Consider the following 6,620-nt stretch of genomic DNA (forward strand, 5'->3'; position numbering starts at 1 on the left):
GTACTACATAGCTGTATTAAAGTATTCTTGTCTTGCCAGAAGAAAACTATGGGGTGCAATTCTTGTTTACAGCAGCAACTGCTTTCCACTGATCTGTCAGTGTAAAGAGACATAAATGTAATTTTCCAAATTTGAAGATCCCTTTGTCTTGCCAGAGCAACAAAAAACATCTGAAGTGTGAGATGTTTGCCTGGGTTTTTTTCTCCTTTTAAAGAGAATTGAAATGATCTTAAAATAAAATGTGACAAATAGGGGAAAGAAACATAGCTAGTCTCTTGATATTCTTTATAGCAGGAATTAATCTAAAAGCTGTTTCAAGTAACTAACAAAACCCATATCCATTAAAACCTACATAGATCTAATTGCAAGAGAAACACAAACAGAAACTGGGGAGGTTCTCACAGTGGAGCCTTTTCAGGATCTATCTGAAATTTCAATGATCACAGGAGGACTTCTGGTACAAGTAGGAAAAAGGAACAAATCAGGACTAGATGGTGTTCACTTGAGAATTTTAAGAACGCTCATAGTTGAGATAGTTGGATTACTGGAAAATGAAAAACGTGAAGCCTTTAGAAAAGATTTTGAGAGGATCTGGGGAACTACAGGCCTGTATGGCTAATATTTGTATCTGGCAACTTTGTGAAGCATATAGTAAAGGACAACAGATACCCACATAAATACAAGCTTATTGCAGAGTCAACACAGCTGCTGTAAGGGGGAGCCCTGCCTCTCCAGCCTCTTGGAGTTCCTGCAATATGTCAGCAACTGTGTTGATAAAAGTGATTCATCTCACATAATCCGGATTTCAAGAACAGTTGTGACAAAGACCTTCATCTAAAGCTCTTGAAAGCTAAAAGCTGCAGGATAAAAAGGGAAATCCTTGACTAGAAAAACAAGTGTTTAAAAGTTAGTAAACATAGGATAGCAGCAAGCGTTCAGTTCTCAGCGAAAGGAGGTCATCAGTGAAGTTTCATTTAGGAGCCCACACTGGAGTAGGGAAGACAACATTATAAATCCACGGCTAATTCACACATTGAATACTACATGAAGTTCTGGTCCTCTCACCTCAGACAAGATAAATTAGAGCTGGAATATGCTCTTAGAAAGACAGCAAGAATGATCGAAGGTACTGCTCTGTAAAAGGAATGACTGAATAGTCTGGGACATATTAGTCTGGAAAACACCTGACTTAGGGGGACAAAACAGAGGTCTGTAAAAGGATGACTGGCATCAGCATGGATAACAACTGATTGCTTGCTGTCTTTTCCAAGGCAGGACCTTCAGACTACTAAGCGAAACTAACAGAACCCCTGTTCTTCACACAAGTAGGATCGCCCTGTGAAAGGACACTGTGGATGCAAGAGGTTTACATAGGCTCAGGAGGAGACTGAATCAGTAAACTGAGTTTTGTTGTTAAACAGAACACTGGATCTGGAAATTGCTCCCTGGGTTTCCCTAATCAATCAAGGGCTTTAAACTTGACCATCTTGCAGCTGGGCAGGTGAAGCTGTTCAGGGGCTACTGCAACATATAGACCATGCTAATAATGTCTCCCCATAGCAAAGTAAAAGGAGCCCTACACTGAAGCTTCTACATAACACTGCATTCATTTTCACCTTCAATTTAGATCTCTTCCTCACATCTATGTATACAAGAGTCAGGATGTACACAGACATCCAAGCTGAAATCTTTCCATATGTTGCATTAGGGAGCCAGCTGATGTTCATTCTGCAGTCACTACCTGTAAGATGAGCAAACAGCACAACAGGAGCAGCAGCTGTTGCAGAATTATTGCTCATCTCCTGGTTTATCCCATTTCCACTATGAGGAAATCACAGCTTTGTCCAGTGTAATTTGAAAGCTGCAGTAGGCTCTTGCCATAAATACTGGCCACATTTCCCCAGCTTCATTGCAGACTCCTTGCTGGTCTGGAAGCAGAAAGGTCATTAAACACAACTTGTAGGTCTAATAGTTAACTTACAGAACAACGGGAGAAGTCTGCATTAGCTCAGTCCAGAAGGTGGCTGCACTTAATTGCTTCTTTCAAAGACCTGTTCCTTTGTGAAGAATGGTAGAGAATTGCTGATCATTATTACCAATTCGCTGAGACACTTAAAACATCAATCTCCTTACACAGAAACCATTTGCTGAAATTATCACCATTTACACTGTCTGATGAGCTTTTGCTCCTCTTTGCAATTTGGAAGTAGGCCACCCCATTAATAGATTCCTAGACAGGTTTAAGCAGGAAGGCATTAGTGTGCCCCTGCTAGTAATAACAGTATCGTGGCATAAGTACCAGCGAGCCTGCTGAAAGGCAATCACAGAAGTGTCTATAAGCTTCCTGTGCACCAGGGCTTGTGAAAAATTAAATTCCAGCCACAGAAATTAAAATCAGGACTGGTTTGTTAGTTTAATGAATGGCTGAGGTCTTACAGAATAGTTTTAATTTTAATGAACTGAGGATAGAAATTCCAGCAAAGTAAGTATTTGACCCTAAAATAGAAAAAAGATGGTTCTCTGGTCCCTGCTGAATTAGGCTGGGGATGGAGCTAATGGCCTAAAGACAACACATTTAGGTCCAGATTCATGCAATCTTATTCCAGGTACTCCTGCAAAGAATTACCCTCGAGAGATGCCTGGAGACCAGCAACAGCCCCATACCCTTCACACCTCACTGAAGAGCCTGAAGTTTGGGGGGAGGACTCTGGGCCTCTGTTCCTTTATCTGACCTACCCAAGTCCCCCCTTCAAGCACAGCAGTTGCTGATAAAGACAAACCAGCCACACTCCCAGCTCTTTTTCACAACTGTATCCTCAATAGCAATCATTTCAGCCCAGGAAGCAGCAGCACAGAGCAACTGGTATCAAACAGAAGGGTGAGATTCTTCACAAAAGGCAGTTCAAGAGTAATTTCTGCCATTTATCACCGCACTGAAATGCCTGAGCATCCTAAAAGCATCCTTAGCTCCTTCCCATGTCCCACTCACTGATGTTAAGGCCATGAGCAGGAACATCACGATACAAAAATAAGAAACGAAGGCACAGGAGGTAATGGTCCAGGTGGCTATTCTCCCAAATCCTGACTAAGCATTCTTCAGCACCCTGAAATCATTACTACATTGTTCCTATGGCAGCAGCTCATTTTATAACAGTTTAATTCCACCCAAGACTTACAGCAATGTTGGAAATCATTCAGGTAGCTACTACCATCTTCCTCCCACAGATCCGCAGCATGTGAGGCAAGATTCAAAGCTTATTTCATTATTTTCTGGCTGAACATGTGCATTCAAGAAGCCACAAAAAGAACCGTCACAGGACCCAGACCACGTCCAAATGCAGACTTTTCCAGAGCCAGATGAGTATTTTGGAAGGAGAGGAAGGTGGGTGCAGCATGCAGTTGGCAGCGGTGGCACACGGTGCTACTCACCTGGCACGCCCTTACGCAACTCAGCAGGCTGTCAGGCTCAAATCCCTTTAACGAAAAAAGTAAAGGAGGCTTGAGTATTAAATAAAGTAACCAATGATAATGCAATAGCTTTGCTCAGCTTTTTGTTACTCAAATATTAGCTACTTAAAAATCTAAGAAGAAAGAAATACAGTAACCAGACACACCTACAAGTAGACTCCTGGAGTTATACATTTACCATTGCTGTATTACCAAAGAACATAGGCAAAGTTAAGTAACTGCAAGCTTGCAGTCTACCTATTAAAATGTGCTTCTAGTCAACTGTGGAGAGCTGTGAATTCCCTTCCAGTTTAGATGTTAAACCTGAAGACACAAAGGACTTCAAGTAATAAGTAGTTAACTGCCAGCCAATTTTAAAATAAAATAATTAACACACATACAAGACAGCATTTGTCTTGCAATTAGTTATATGCCACATTGTTTCTTACCAGCCTGTTCATTTTCAGCCTCTTCCCTCTTGCTTCTCAACTCCATCCAAACAAGCCAGAAATAGCTCTCTGATGCTTAAAATGCCCCAGCTCCTATCTCCAATCATTCTGCAATTCAAAGCAGTCTAAGAGCTACCTAATACAGCCCTCCTGGCCACAGTCCTTACAAAGGTATACACTAATCCAGTTTGCATTAGGGAAATTATTTCTTCTCCACCCTTTTACGCCATCTTCTGCTCAGGAAGCATCTTCCTCTGCCAGGCTGGAATAAACCCAACTGCACCAGCATTTCACTAGGAATATGAAGAGAGGAGATGCATCAGGGGACCAGTACGTAAGTTAAGCAAGGAAACATGCTTGGGTGGGGTGAGGTGGCCCAGAGCCTCGAGAAGTAAAGTAACTCTAGTCCCACATCAAGTCTGGCTGGAAGCTTCTGCTCCAAACTTTTCCCTAGGACCGCTGTCACCTAGGGCCATCACCATGGCAAGTAATGAAGGCACAAAAGAAAAAAAGCCAAGTGCCCAGCACGGCTGGGTCCAGGGATGCTGTGCGGTCTCATGCGCAGCCAATACGCCTCTGTTATTAGCTATTCTGAATAGCTACCCTAAAAAAAGGCCTTCTGTAGACCTTCTGTTCTGTTTAAAGGCGGAGAGACCTAAATTTGGATCTGTCTGCTATGCCTGGCACATCTCTGAAATTAAGCTCACCAGCAGCAGCAACAACAGAAAGCCAAGTGTGGGAGCCAGCAGAAAAAAACAGAAGTGCAGGCTGCACAGTTCCAAGGTAGAAGAGATGTTTACCTCCTTGCTGGCAGAAGAAATACTGTTGTTCCAAAGAAAAAAAAAAAAAGAAAAGAAAAGAAATCCGAAAACAAGACAACAAACTAAACAAACCTGACCCTGCAAGCTTTAGGCACCCTCCTATTGAGGCTGATTATGCAAAAGCTGATTTTTTCCAAGGACACCAGCAGACTTGGGTGGACAAATCCCACTGGTACAGGCAGGCTTGCTGAGAAGGCATTTAAGATGAGGCAGATAACGTTTAAAGCCTCCATTCCCACAGGAGGGGAAATTCCCAGACTTTGTGCTTGCTGGGACACATTCAGCTTTCACTTTGTGGTACTCTGAAAATGTCTCAAACTCACTGCTACTACTTTTCTTGCACACCAAAAAGTAGTCAGCAGGTTTGGGCCCCCTCAGCTTCTCCACAATCCCCTTGAAGTGGGAGGGCACCAAAGGGTAGAAGAAAATATTAGTCATCTTCAATCTGCTGGCAATGTTCCTCATAGTGCAGTCCAGCATGTAGTTTGCCTTGCTCACAATGTCGGCTCATCTTTAACATTGTGTCCGCAGTGACCCTGTGGTCCTTCTTGGTAGGGCTGCACGTCAACCAGACAGTTCCCAGCCCGGCTAATGCTACCGTCCAGTTCAGCGTATAACAAATACTCAGATTTATCCAAAAACTATATCCATTTAATTCCTTTAAGGTCAGTGATGCTGCCTCTTGTAACACAATTGTAGCAGACTTACGCCAAGTAGGAGTAATATGAGCCGTGCCAACTGCTTTGTGGAAGCTTGCAGGATCTGGACCAAGGCAAGGACTTACTAGAGGCTCAGGCCAGGTTTTAATTCAAAGGAGTATACATTTGACTAAAGTTTGTCATGCAAACTTCTTACCTGGGATTTCCTAATTTCTGTTTAAAGAAACTTCTTGTCCCCACTGATTGGTAAAGTTGGCTGTAGTCCTGTAAATAGTAGCAAAAACCATTCTGCACTGAAAAAGCTCTGCAAATATTTCGCAGAGGCAACAAAAGTGAAAACACTTTGATAATTGCTGTTTTGTTGGAGAAAATATTTTCTAGCCTTTTTTTTTTTTTTTTTTTGCAGACACAAACCTTTGCCATTTCAAAAGAAGATAGCTGGTGTGCATTGACTGTTGCTTATTATATTGCATGTGAATGTTTTCCTGTTACCTTGTTCTGTCCCTTCTTGATATCTCAAGGTAAGCCCATACATTCCTAGGACAGTGAATACTCATCTTTAATAAACTGTGTAATATCTAGCACAATGGAGCTTTGATCCCAGATCAGAAGCTCTAGGTATTACAATACAAGTAAATAATAATATTCAACCAGGAAAACAACAGAAGCCTAGATAAGGAAGTCCTAGCAAATAGTTGCAGTGGGCAATTACTTGGCAGAAAAACAAGCACACAAAAATGAAAAATAAAACCAAAAGGATTAGACTAAAATTGCAAACTTCCTCTTGAATATTCTATTAGAACTGACAAAAGACTCAAAAGTCTCTGAACAGAGTCTCTTTGGAAATCATATTTCCAAATATTGCCTTCTAATAGCTGATTAAGCCCTCCAGCCCAACAAGCCATGGCAGACTGCTATCTGATCCCTGCTCACACAGATACTCAGACTGTTCTCTTAGGTACGCAGGCTGCCTCGCCAGATAAACCAGAGCATAAATCACAGAAAATAACTGAGCACCACATTCCCTGTCACTTGGCTTTTCAGTTATATTTGTATAAAACCACACAGGACAGCAAAATATTTTCATAGGTAGGAGGCATTTAACCATCGCAGAACAAGTGAAGTAGAAGGCCAGAAAACCACCACCCAGCCAGCCTTGCTGCAGAGCAGCATTGCTAAATCAGCGGGCCAGACTTCCTCCAAAAAGCAACAAGGAAAATGCTGATTTTTGACAGTGTTTCTGA

General features: G+C 42.1%; 1 protein-coding gene across 1 annotated transcript in view; it reads right to left on the reverse strand.

The window, feature by feature from the left end:
* Positions 1-3,469, reverse strand: part of OSBPL5 (oxysterol binding protein-like 5) — a 111,961-nt gene extending 108,492 nt beyond the window's left edge. Inside the window, 1 exon segment of the mRNA XM_009328537.1 lies at positions 3,430-3,469. The gene's annotated coding sequence lies outside the window, so the exon portion shown is untranslated.
* Between the last annotated feature and the right edge of the window lie 3,151 nt (positions 3,470-6,620).

The sequence above is a fragment of the Pygoscelis adeliae genome, unplaced genomic scaffold (genome assembly GCF_000699105.1).
Source record: "Pygoscelis adeliae isolate BGI_AS28 unplaced genomic scaffold, ASM69910v1 Scaffold166, whole genome shotgun sequence".
Classification (NCBI taxonomy): domain Eukaryota; kingdom Metazoa; phylum Chordata; class Aves; order Sphenisciformes; family Spheniscidae; genus Pygoscelis; species Pygoscelis adeliae.